At 44.0% G+C, this 13058-nt stretch overlaps 1 protein-coding gene across 6 annotated transcripts in view; it reads left to right on the top strand.

Annotated features, from left to right (window-relative positions):
- The first annotated feature begins 26 nt into the window (after positions 1-26).
- Positions 27-13058, top strand: part of LOC133755443 (zinc finger protein 260-like) — a 58339-nt gene continuing 45307 nt past the window's right edge. For 4 of the 6 annotated variants that reach the window (XM_062185553.1, XM_062185554.1, XM_062185550.1 and 1 more), the window contains exons 1-2: positions 27-107; positions 8162-8343. The gene's annotated coding sequence lies outside the window, so the exon portion shown is untranslated. Of the gene's footprint in view, positions 108-8161; positions 8344-8476; positions 9229-13058 lie in introns of those variants that run through there. The other 2 variants (XR_009865406.1, XM_062185552.1) reach the window with 2 other exon arrangements.

The following is a 13058-nucleotide window of genomic DNA, read 5'->3' as shown; positions in this document are numbered from 1 at the left end:
TCCCTTTCTAAAACATCTTCCCTACAGGTCCAGAAACTGCTCAGGTGTGGATGTAGGTCGTTGAGCAACAGACATTCCTGCCTTCTTGATTCTTCACGAAGAAACAGGTACAGTTCATCTTCATGTTTGCATTGGTTAAGAGTTTCAGGGTATACAGTGCAAGATCTTGATTTTGAATGTGTTTTCTGTGTTTCTGTATGCATGCAAAAAGTTTTCGAAGTTCTCTTTTTTTCTGGTGTTAACATTTCAGCCATTTGAAATAGGTTTGCTGTTATTTCTACACAAAAACTTCATTGCCAACTGTAATGCATTCAGAACACTTTCCCCAGGCCTTTCGTTTACTGCTAACATCTTGGGTCTTGTAAAACCTTTTGGGTTCTAGACTCTGGATGTATAAATTCTGTTCTCCCTGAGCTGTTCTTTGTGAAATGCCAATCTTATATTGCTAATGCTTGCATGTTACTGTAAGACTCCATTTACCTGGGCCACAATAACAAATAAGAAACAGAATGTTAGAGCTGTGACAAGGGAATGAGATATGTTCTTTTGATCAGGGGGCCCTTGCATAGGATTGTATACTTAGATGTCTGAGTAACTTTACAAGCTTGGATTTATTGGACACTTTTTTGTGAGTACTTTGTTGTTATTCCTACTTAGGTTTTGATTAATGCTTAGATAACTTGCTGGCAATGCATGTTGTAGGGAAAATTGCATCTCCCAAAGGAGACCACCTACTCACCACGTTGCTAATTAGTCTTCACCTGATGAGCCATTAATCATGGAAAGGGGCAAGGAGCAACTTCGATAACTTCAGAGCAAACTCTAGAAGACAATCAGATATGTTCTAATTGCACTCAGCTTCTTCTCCCATGGGTTGAATGGAGGACACGGGAGAGGGAAATGCACCTTCCTCTACAACACCAAGACTGGACTCTCACTCCTTCACTGGAGCTGTGATTCCCAAGCTTCCTACAAATACAGACACTATTTCTTTCTCCTTCCCCTCTCTCCCTTCCATTCTCATTCTAACAAAAGCAGACATGATTTTACTGGAAACATTGATCTATCCTTAAACTTTTCATTATAAAAAATGAATTGACTGAACCCATTCAATCATATCTTATTCATACTTAGATTGGATTACCATATAACTATGCATACAACAACAAACCTAAATTATCTGTCTACCATCTTCTCTATTTCATGTTACATGGATTTGGCCTTTTATGAAAAAGTTATTTTTATGTTTCCAAGCCATATGATCATAAAAGTTAGCTGCCTTACCTCTCCAAGGAAGATGAGCACATTTAGGTTAAGCTGTTTTGCATATTTTTTAGGCTGTTTGTTATTTTGTCTGAGCATCCCTCTGGTTTATTGGAGCCTCAACTACTTGCCAAGACATGTTCTTTGTATCAGAACACAAAAGAATAAGGTTGAGAAACATTTTCTCAGGTAGTGACAAGAACATCACAGTGCTGTGACCTACAAGACTTGTTACAGAAAAGTCAAATTTATAAACAAATGTTGAGTTTAGAAAGGAATGCCTGAAGCAACTAGCTAAATGCAGCTCTCAAACACATAAGCAGGGCTGCTACATAGAGTGGTTTAAGGACTTGTCAAGGGTCACACAGCTGATAACTGGTACAGGAGGAATTCAAGCTCCATTCCTCCTGATCCTGATAAACTAGTTTTTTTTTTTTGTTTTTGTTTTTGTTGTTTTTTTTTTTTTTTAAGATTTATTTCATTTGTTTCAAAGGCAGAGGCAGAGAGAGAGGTATTACATTTAATGGTTCACTCCTCACATGGCCACAATGTCCAGAGCTTCATCTAGGTCTCCCACATTGGTGCAGGGACCCAAGGACTTGCGCTGTCTTCTACTGCTTTCTCAGGCCATAGCAGAGAGCTGGATTGGAAGTGGAGCAGACAGGACTCAAACTGCTGTTCTTATGGGACGCCGGCACTGCAGGCGGTGGTTTTACCCACTATGCCACAGTGCTAGCCTGAAACTAGTTCTTTAACTACAAGGATAGTAATTTCAAAGATTCGCTGAGTGCTTCCTGTGAACCAGGTGCAGCTTCATAGGCAGTGACTTGGCAACCATGGCTTCATAGTGAAATTACTCAGATTTTGTGTGTCTATACAGTATGTTAGCTCAGTTACAGCATAAATGGATGCTTGATGAGCCTAAAGGACATGATGACAGAGGACTGGGGACTGAGTGTTGGGCTGAGTGGAGATTTTTAAAGAGAACACCTGCCCTGTATGGATACTACCTCCATTCCACATCACTGGGCTCATCCTCTGCAGGGGCAGCAGAAGCTAGATACTTCCTCCCCATCTCCCATAACAGATTCCTTGATTTTTTTCTGTTGGGCACATCTGCTGCCATGATGTGTGACTCCCAGGAAATGTATTTTAAAAATTTTATTTATTTGAGAGGCAAAGAGAAGGAGACAGGTAGACATGGAGAAAGCTCCCATCTGCTGGTTCACTTTTCAAGTGTCTACAAGGGCTGGGACGGGACTAGTCCTAAATCAGGAGCAAATAACCCAATCCATTTCTCCCATGGGGATGAAAGGGACCCAATGACTTGAATCATCACTGCCAACTCCCTGGGTGAACCTTACCAGGAAGGTGGAATTGGCAGCTGCAGCCAGGAGTCAAAGCTAGCCACTCTGATATGGGAAAGGTGCATCTTATCTGCGAGGTGAAATGCCTGACCCAAGGAAATATTCTATTGTCCTTCTGGATGGGATGGAGAGCAGGTGACTGGAGCTGCAGGAACCATTTGGTCCCATGAGGGAACCTTATGGATGAGGCAACAAGGCAAAGGAGCCCCTCCTGGAATGAATATCTTTGAATCCTTATATGTGAGAGAAGTGTTAAGCTACAGGTGGTTTTATTTTTTAGACATTATTTATTTAAAAGGCAGAGTTACAGAGAAAGAAAAGTCAGAGAGAGGTATCCTCCATCTGCTGGTTCACTCCTCAAATAGCTGCAGCCACTAGGACTTAGGCTGAAACTGTGAGCTAGCAGCTTCATCCAGGCCTCCCACCTGGGTGCAGGGACCTGAGTACTTGGGTTCTGCACTGCTTTCCCAGGTGTATTAGCAGGGAGCTCCAGCAGAAGTGGAGCAGCCAAGACTAGAACTGTCACCCTATGGGATGCCAGTCATAGGCTGTGGTTTAACCCACTATACCACAATGCTGGCCCCTAAGCTACACTTTTAAATATTTACTTTGTGTGCCACTCATAGCTGGAATAAACTATAATACACGTGAGTCATTTCATTTCTTTGATACTGACAATAACCCTCTAAACAAGCACTGTGATACTCTCCATGGGCAGGTGAGAAAGTGGAGCCCATAGAATCTAAATACCTTTCTCAGGGCCACACAGCTGAGTGGGAAAACTGAGGTTCCTGCACCCCTTTTTAGGCACTGTAGTAAATTCCTCAAATGTAAGACGAATCAAACAGAGGAAATCCTGGTGGCTTTGTCCTCAGTTAGGACACCTTGTACTAAGACAAAATTGTGAGTCCAACTCTTTAGTGGCCCACTAGGTGACCGTGGATAGTTTAGTTCAAAATCCTTCTCACAAACATCTTGTAGAGAGTACATGGTGTTTTCACTGGGATGTTTTTGAGTTCAGGTCACTAAAAGCCCATCTCCAACCAGCTTGAACAATGAGGAGGGAGAGTCAGACACAATGGTCCTGGGCTCGACAAATTCCATGGCTGGAGATGTCAGTGAGAACATGGGCTCCTTTCACCTCCACTCTGTGACTCACAGCACTATCATTATCTGAAGTTGATTCTCTTTGTGGCAAAAGGAATTAGGCTTGGAGCAAGCAATTGAGATTATCCATACTCTTATTTATGGGTAATAGAAAGAGAATGGAATCCCTTGTCTTTCTTTAAAAACTGAGGTGGGGGGTGAGTGCTTGGCCCAGTGGTTAAGACGGCTCTTGAGAAACTTTCATCCCAAATTAAAGTGCCTGGCACAAGTCTTGGCACACTTGCAATTCCAACTTCCTGCTAATGTGCAACCTGGGAGGCAGCAGATGTGGGGAGACCAGATTGAGTTCTCTGATCGCAGCCTCAGTGTGGCCCAAACCTAAAGATTTCAGGCCTTTGGAGAGTGAAATGGCAGATAGAAGGTCTCTTTCTGTGTCTCAAATAAATAAGCATATAAATATGTAAATAAATAAATAATATCAAAGTAGAGGGTGTTATGGTACAGTGGGTTAAGCTGCCACTTGGGATGCCCATGGCCCATATTGGAGGACCTGAAATCAGGTCCCACCTCTGCTTCCAGTTGAGCTTCTTGCTAACGCACCTGGGAAGCAATGGTGATAACCTAAGTATGTGAGCTCCTGACACCCGTGTCAGGGAACAGGATGGAATTCCTAGCTTCAGCCTAGCCCAGCCCTGGCTTTGCAGACATTTGGGGAATGAGCCAGTGATTGGAAGTCCTCTCTAATACATAAATCTTTTAAAACTGTAGGTTGAATTTTCTTGCCAATCACCTCCTGTCCAATAGCAAAGGTTGGAGGTATCATCTGAAGTGGGACATTAATAGACAAATGGCCATCAAGGCCAGGGGAGTGGGTGCAGACAGGACTGTAATGTTTTAAGAGGAATGCTCCCTCTGGACCAACTACTCAGAGATCTTCCCTGCAACCTTCCCTCCCTGCCCCAAGACACTGCTTTCAGAGCTGTCTGTGGCCACAGAGAAGAGGTGTTCTGGAGAGTGGTCACTGAGGAGAGAGGAAGGGCGGGGAACCCCAGGGTCCCCTTTCTCCTGGTCTGGAGCCCCTTCCCTACATCACAGCTCTGCAGCAGAGCATGCCTGTCACCTCCCTCAGCCTGTGACACAATCTATTAGCATTTCCCATGGTTATGTTAGACTTGGGGACCACAGTGTGCTGTCCACTATGTCAACTTGAACTTCTAGGTTGGGGCTGGCACTGTGGGGTCATGGATAAAGCCACTGCCTGCAGTGCCAGCATCACATATGGGTGGCAGTTCTAGTCCTGGCTGTTCCACTTCTGATCCAGCTCTCTGCTGTGGCCTGGGAAAGCAGTAGAAGATGGCCCAAGTCCTTGGGCCCCTGCACCTGTGTGGGAAGACCCAGAGGAAGCTTCTGGCTCCTGGCTTTGGATTGGCACAGCTCCAGCCATTGCAACCAACTGGGGAGTGAAACAGCAGATGGAAGGCCTCTCCCTCTCTCCCTCTCCCTCTTTCTGCCTTTCCTTCTCTCTGTGTGTAACTCTTTAAAAGAAATAAATAAATCTTAAAAAAAATAACTCCTAGGTTTTCCATGAAAGTGACATCTGAGTGTATCTCTCCCAGGCAGCAAGGTTGGGAAGAGCTTGTCAGCTACAAAGACTAGGGAGGTGAGACCAGAGAGCTGCTAGCTGGTGAGAGCCTTATGACCTGACCTGTGTTTGGTGGGGGGGTGTAGCCTGTCCCCATTCCCTCCATCTGAGTGGGAACTGTTCCCCCAGCACAGTTCTAGAGGAAGTTGCTGTGTTTAGCTCCTGGCCCAATCACTGTTGTCTGGAAGGATTCACCAATTAAGCCTCTGCAGTGTATGTGTGTTGGGGGGGATGGTAAGGGTTTTGCTGTCCCCATTAAAATGCAGTAGTGGGGAAACTGTCCCCAGGCACTGCCAGGTGAGCTCCATACCTGCTCTGCCCTCTCTTCTGGAGATTCAGCCTCCCAAGATGCACCACTTCCATAGGCCCCTCCAACTCTTCCTTTATGTGGGGAGAGGGTGGGTGGCAGAAGGCTGCAGGCTCTGCCTGTTGCTTAGGGGAAGTAATGGCAGAGGACCAAAAGGACCATGCCCTGGAACACCAGGTTTCTGTGCCTGTTCCTATTACTATGCTACTCAGGCAGTTTTCTTCTGTTTCCATTTGTGCACCATGTGTCTATCATCTAAAGACTGGGAGTCCTACATCAGCTTCACAATACTTTGCTCAGGGCTCACTGGTTCAGGTGTTCTGCATTCCCCCGCAGCCTCCATGCTGCCCCAGGGAGTCCTACACATGTTATTTTGATAAGTATATCTCTAAAGCCATTTAAAATAATTTCTGTGTTTAGAAATGAAACAAGGTCATCATTACTGGCTGACTAGATGCCTGTCTAAATGACTAACTGTACCTTGACTTAATTACTGATCTCCCAGTTAGAAGTTAATACATAATTAGTTTAAGTTTTTTTTTTTTTTTAAGGATTTATTTTATTTGAAAGGCAGAGTTACAGAGAAGCAGAGAGAAAAAGACAGAGGTCTTCTGTCCACTAGCTCATTTCCTAAATGGTCACAATGGTCAGAGCTGGGCTGATCCAAAGCTAGGAGCCAGGAGATTTTTCCAGGTCTCCCATTTGGGTGCAGGTGCCCAAAGACTTGGACCATCTTCTACTGCCTTCCTAGGCCTCAGTAGAGAGCTGGATTGGAAGCAGAGCAGCCAGGCCTCAAACCAGTGCTTATATGGGATGCTGGCACTGCTGGCCTTACTTACCCTCTAGGCCACAGCACCAGCCCCAATATGTAATTTTTAAACCAAAACTATCTATTAAACTCTAACACGCCACTGCCTGCATTCTACATAAAAGCCTCTTAAGTGACCTTTCCAAACCACTACTTCTTTACCAAGGCATCCCTGATACCAGCACTTCTTGCACCTGAATCAGCATTTGCTGAACAAGTAACCATGCACTTGGATTGCAAGAGGTCTTTTAAGTGCACAAGGATGTTTTTTAAAGATTTATTTATTTGAAAGTCACAGTTACAGAGAGATTTCCATTTGCTGATTCAGTCCCCAAATGGCCATGCTGAAGCCAGGAGCTTCTTCTGAGTTTCCCACATGGTATAGGGGCCCAAGCGCTTGGACTGTCTTCCACTGCTTTCCCAGGCACATTAACAGGGAGCTGGATCAGAAGTGGATCCAGGACTCAAACTGCTACCCATATAGGATGCTGGCCCTGCAAAAGGTGGCTTAACCCTCAAGAATTTATTTTGAATGACCATCTTTGTGACACAGCAGGGTAAGCTGCCACATGTGAGGCCAGCATCCCTTATTTGAGTGCCAGTTGCAGTCCTGGCTATTTTGCTTCCTGCAATGCTCTTGGCAGAAGAAGAGCCCCTACCACCCCTATGGGAGACTCAGATGGACTTCGGATTCCCATCTTCAGCCTGGGCCAGTCCTGGCTCTTGTGGTCATTTTGGGAGAGAACCAGAAAATGAAAGATCTGTATCTCCCCTTTTCACCCCCTGTAACTGTCTTTTGTAAAAATAAATAGTTAATTCTTCACCTGCAGCGTTGGCATCCCATATGGGTGCCAGTTCTAGTCCCAGCTGCCCCTCTTCCAATCCAGCTCTCTTCTATGGCCTGGGAAAGCAGTAGAAAATGGTCCAAGTACTTGGGTGCCAGCACCCACATGGAAAACTGGGAAGAAGCACCTGGCTCCTGGCTTCAATTTGGCACAGCTACAGCCATTGCGGCCATCTGGGGAGTGAAACAGCAGAAGGAAGACCTTTCTCTCTGTCTCTCCCTCTCACTCTGTAACTCTACCTCTCAAATAAATAAAAAATTAAATATATTTTCTTTAAAAATTATTTTGAAATCATGTACCATTTTTTATAATAGGCATTTTCTATGAACTTTTTGAAGACCATTCACATGCATAGATTTCAAAATTTGTTGAATAAGCTAATCTTTTAATTTCATTTTCCACAAACTTTTTGAAACTCTCTCATATTTGCTTTTATTTCTATTTTTCTATACACAGTACATATATTTGATTTGAGGTCTTGCAAAACATGGATTACAATTCCTTCCTCATGCTATCATTCTAGTTTTTGTTTCCTCTTTTCTGTACTTGTAATCTGTCTTGCAGTTTCTTCTAATCTCTGTCTATCCTATGTGAGGTGATCAGATCAGACTCCTTGGAGAACAGTTTTCATCTTGGTACTCTCTTGTACAAAAGTGGTTAAAAAAAAAACACATCCTCACACTTAAGAATGATATATGCCTCCTAATAGTGGTTTAATCTGCTGACCACGATGCTCATCCCTGACATTTTATTTGATGTTTCCCTGGCATTTTGAATTTTTTTACCTAATTTTTTTTACCTAATTTCATTTGTTGGAGCCAGTGTTGTGATGCATTAGGATAATCCATTGCCCGTGATGCTACATCCCATCCAGCTCTCTGCAGTGCATCTGAGAAGCAGCAGACAACCCAAATTCTTGAGTCCCTGCCACCATGAGGGAGACTTGGATGGAGTTCCAGATCCGAGCTTTGATCTGACCCAGTCCCAGCCATTGTGACCATTTGGTGAGTGAATCTGCAGATGGGAGATCTCTCCCTCTCCCTCCCTGTCTCTTTCTTTATAACTCTGTCTTCCAAATAAATAAACAAATCTTTTTAACATATTTGTTTTTCAACCTTTTTTCTCCCTACCTTCTAGCATACTCCCTTGGTGCTGCTGCTCTCTGTGGACTCGTCCTCCTCAGCCTCTGACTAGAGCACAGCCACCTCTCCAGTGCTGACATCCTCTGACACACGTTTCACTCTGCTGTTCTCCCTAAACTGCAGACTCTGCTTGGGCAACCCAACTAACTCTCATGCATAGACACACACACCTGAGGACTCCAGAGCCTTTGATTTCAGGTCCAAATTAACTTTCATTTTCAGATGACTGGTGAAAAAACAAGTCTGGAAGCCAGGGTGTAGCCTTGTGGTTTAGATACCTGTGTCTCATTTTGGAGTTTCTGGGTTTGATTCCCAGTTCCAGCCCCTGACTCCAACTCCCTGGAAATGCAAACCCTGAGAGCTAGCAAGTGATGGCTCAGATGATGGGGTTCCCTGCTCCTGGGCCAGCCCGGGCCACTGTGGACATTTGAGCAGTGAACTAGAGGGTGAATACCACTTCTCTGTCTACTTGTTTGTCTCTTTGCATCTCCAATTAAAAAAACAAAACAAAAAAGTATGTCTATATCTTTCATTAAAATAAATTCCTCAATGGCTAAAAATAGTTTCATTGTTAAAGTTAGCAAAAAATAATGCTTCTTGGTTGTAAATGATATTAGAATAATTTACAACTGTAAATCAGACTTCCATAGTGGATAAGGAAGAGAAAGATGAGAGCAATAATTTTTACTTCTGGCTTTGGTGCTTCTTTGTCATGTAACCTTGGAAAATTCATTTAAACTCCCGGAGCCCAAGATGAGTGTCTTTAAAATTGCAGGCTCATCTAGTTGATGCAAGTGGCATAAAGCTGAGACCCTTCCTTGTTTCTGTACCAAAAGAGCTAAGTGACATTAGCAACTTATTTTACCCCTCTAGTTCTTCCTCCGCTGTGAAGTAAGATTGTCTTTATATTTACAGGATTTATTCTACACAGTACTAGGTTGTGGTAAGGTTTGCATGACTGTCAGGTCTTCTACAACTCTACTGTATTATTAGCAGTTGGCACTGAAGACGAAATGCTAAACAACATAGAACTGCTAGGACTGGGGCCCACACTGTGGCACAGTAATTAACGCCCTGGCCTGAAGTGCCAGCATCCCATATGAGTGCCGGTTCAAGACCTGGCTGCTCCACTTCCAATCCAGCTCTCAGCTACGGCCTGGGAAAGCAGTAGAAGATGGTCCAAGTCCTTGGGCCCTGCACCTGCATGGGAGACCAGGAGGAAGCACCCAGCTCCTGGCTTTGGATTGGTATAGTGCTGGTCATAGCGGCCATTTGGGGGTGAACCAATGGAAGGAAGATCTTTCTCTTTGTCTCTCTGTCTACCTCTCCCTGTCAAAAAAAAAAGAAAAAGAATCAATATAGTTATTAAAATTTTTAATTATAATCACTGAGTATTGGTAATTACTTTTAAAAAAGATTTTATTTATTTATTTGGCAGGTAGAGTTAGAGAAAGGTCTTCCTTCCATTGGTTCACTCCCCAAATGGCCACAATGGCTGGAGCTGCACTGATCCAAAGCCAGAAGCCAGGTGCTTCTTCCCGGTCTCCCATGTGGATGCAGGGGCCCAAGCACTTGGGCCATCCTCCACTGCCCTCCTAGGCCACAGCAGAGAGCTGGACCAGAAGAGGAGCAACCAGGACTAGAACCTGGCACCCATAAGGGATGCCAGCACTGCAGGTAGAGGATTAACCTGTGCACTGCAGCCCCCGCCTTAGTAGTGTAATTACTGATAGTATACTCCTAGTATTGTATATTTTAGTTTACACAATACTTAGATTAGATAAAAATATAGGTAGTGATAGTTATTGCTTCTCTTATTTTTACTGGATTGGATCATAGCACATGTCAATAAACTTTATTTTTTTAAAGGCTTATTTTTGAAGGAGTTACAGAGAGACATACATCAAGAGATATTCCATCTGCTGGTTTACTCCCAAGTGCCTGCAAAAAGCTAGAGCTGGGCTGATCCAAAGCCAGGAGCTTCTTTCAGGTCTCCCACATGGATTCAGGAGCCAAGTATTTGGGCCATCTTCTGCTGCTTTCCAAGGCACATTAGCAGGGAGCTAGATTAGAAGCGGAGCAGCTAGGACATGCACCAGTGCCCATATGGGATGCCAGCACTGCAGGTGGTGACTTTACCCAATATGCCATGGTACCAGCTTCAGCCTTTTCAATTTAATACTTAGAGATTATGCACTGTTCAACATCCTGGCTTTGGCTTGGCCCAGCCTCCACTGTTGTGGACAATTGGGGAGTGAACCAGAGGTTGAAAGATCTCTCTTCTTCTGCCTCTCCCTCTCTAACTCTGCCTTTCAAATAAATGAGTCTTTGAAATATATACATATATGGGTCCCACACTATAGCACAGTGGGTAAAGCCACTGCCATATAGGCACTGATTCAAGTCCTGGCTGATCCACTTCAATCCAGCTCCCTGCTAATGTGCCTGGGAAAGCATCAGAGGACTGCCCAAGTGCTTGAGCCCCTGCATTCCTGTGGGAGACCTGAAAGAAGCTCCTGGCTCCTGGCTTTGGATCGGCTCAGCTCAGGCCATTGTGATCATTTTGGGGAGTGAACCAGTAGATGGAAGGTCTGTCTCTACACCCTCTCTGTTACTCTGCCTTTCAAATAAATGTTATAAAAATGAGGGAGAAAAGTGCACTTCTGTTGCCTTCCTCATTACCTAAAGTAACATAATCAAAATCTGTTAGGCAAGTGAAGGCAAATGAATAAGGGAAATTCTGAGATCTGTGTTGACCACGAAGAGAACAGTTTCCATGTATGTCTTCTGGAAGCCCATGTTAGTTGGAACCAAAGAAAAGAGGAAGGCCCATATTCCCCATTTGTCTTCTTCCTTCATTGGTGCAGTGGAGAGTTGAGTAATGTAACATTGGTGTTTGTCTCCGTACAGTTCACTTCTATTTAGTTGTTTCTTAATCCTCAAAAAGGGATTTAGGTCAATGTTCTATTCTCATCAAAGACCCTGATGTTTAATAAAAGATTCTGTTAGTAATTTTTACCCTGGGTAAAATTTTTACCCTGGGTGGGTCTAAGGATGTGCTGTGACTTAGGTTTAGAAAGAGCATCTTCCTTGCCACCCTCATCTCAGCTCTGGGGCTGTCAGTTCTCCCTGCACAGACACAGTAATGCACACTTCTTCTCTACTACAAAGATCTTCCCCTTATGTTGGTCATAATTCTAGTTATCAACATCAAATCAGCTCACACCTGGACTGTAAGTATTCAATGACATTATTTATCAAAATAAATGTATTCAAATATTCAAGGACCACTTCAAAGCTTAACTGCCTTCAAGAGTTTTTGGCACTTGTAATAGACACTGTGGTTTTCTACACACAAGCACTCACTATTTTATATACCATTTAACAATTCAAACATCATTTCAGGTTCAGCAATACACAAGAATAGCATGCATGAAATGGAGTCACAAGAACTTTAGTACTCTTCCACATAGTCAACATGTTACATTAGTTGGGACTCAAAACCACTATGTGGTAACATGAACTGATTTAATGAAAGATATACAGCTAGGTAGTTAAGGCCACAGAATCCCAGACCTATTGATTTTAAATGAGTTTAGGTCAACAGCATTCCATTGCATTATCTTCTATCTCACAGTCCTGCTTTTCCAACAAGACCCACCCCCTGAGACCACATATTTCCTGCCTGTGTCTGTACAGTGGTGGAAGCTGTTCTGATACAAGCATCTCCTGGACAGTCACCAGCTTCCTGACTCACTACCTAGCTTGGAATCAATAGTTCTGAGGGAACTGAATTGAATGGCAGTCTCTTTGGCAGTCACAGACTTCTGCCTTAGGAAACAGAACATGTCCTCTACTCTGGGGCTCCCTTTTTCTCATCAACCATGGTGTCTGTGGTGATCTCTGGTTTTTCACTCAAGCCCTAGTAGAACTCTGATTCCAAAAAACAGGGATAAGTGTTCTACCTGGGACTGGTGCTGTGGCATAGCAAGTTACACTGATGCCTGCAGCACTAGCATCCCATATGGATGCCAGTTTGAGTCCCAGCTACTCCAGTTCTTACCCACTCCCTGCTGGGAAAAGCAGCATAAGATGGCCCAAGTGCTTGGTCCTCTGCCCCTACATGGGAGACCTGGAGGAAGCTCCTGGCTTCAGCTTGACCCAGCCCTGACCACTGTGGCCATTTTGGGAGTGAACTAGCAGATGGAAGACCTCTCTCTGCAACTCTGCCTTTCAAATAAGTAAAACATCATGTTGTACACCCTTTTCCAGGCAGTTGTACAGCTGGGAGTTGTAGCTTCTTGTATATTTTGGATAATAAGAGTTTTGGTTTGAAAGCAAGCTCATCTGAAACAAAGATCACTCATTATCCTTCGTTAGAGAAGGGAGCTCTGCTCTTTGAAAGTGAAAATCAGAAGCTGTAACCTGTGATGAGCTCCATCTGCCAGGTCTGGGGATACTTAGTTGAAAGCCAGGACACCAGGAAAGGAAGCTTTTCAGATTCCCTGGCCCTTGCTTTAGTCTTATATCTTTACTTCCTTTGTTGCTTCTTGGTGCCAAGGGTGTACACTTTATGC

The sequence above is a fragment of the Lepus europaeus genome, unplaced genomic scaffold, assembly GCF_033115175.1.
Source record: "Lepus europaeus isolate LE1 unplaced genomic scaffold, mLepTim1.pri SCAFFOLD_476, whole genome shotgun sequence".
Lineage (NCBI taxonomy): Eukaryota > Metazoa > Chordata > Mammalia > Lagomorpha > Leporidae > Lepus > Lepus europaeus.
The sequence above is the reverse complement of the archived record's forward strand: the minus strand, read 5'-3'. Positions and strand labels throughout refer to the sequence as shown.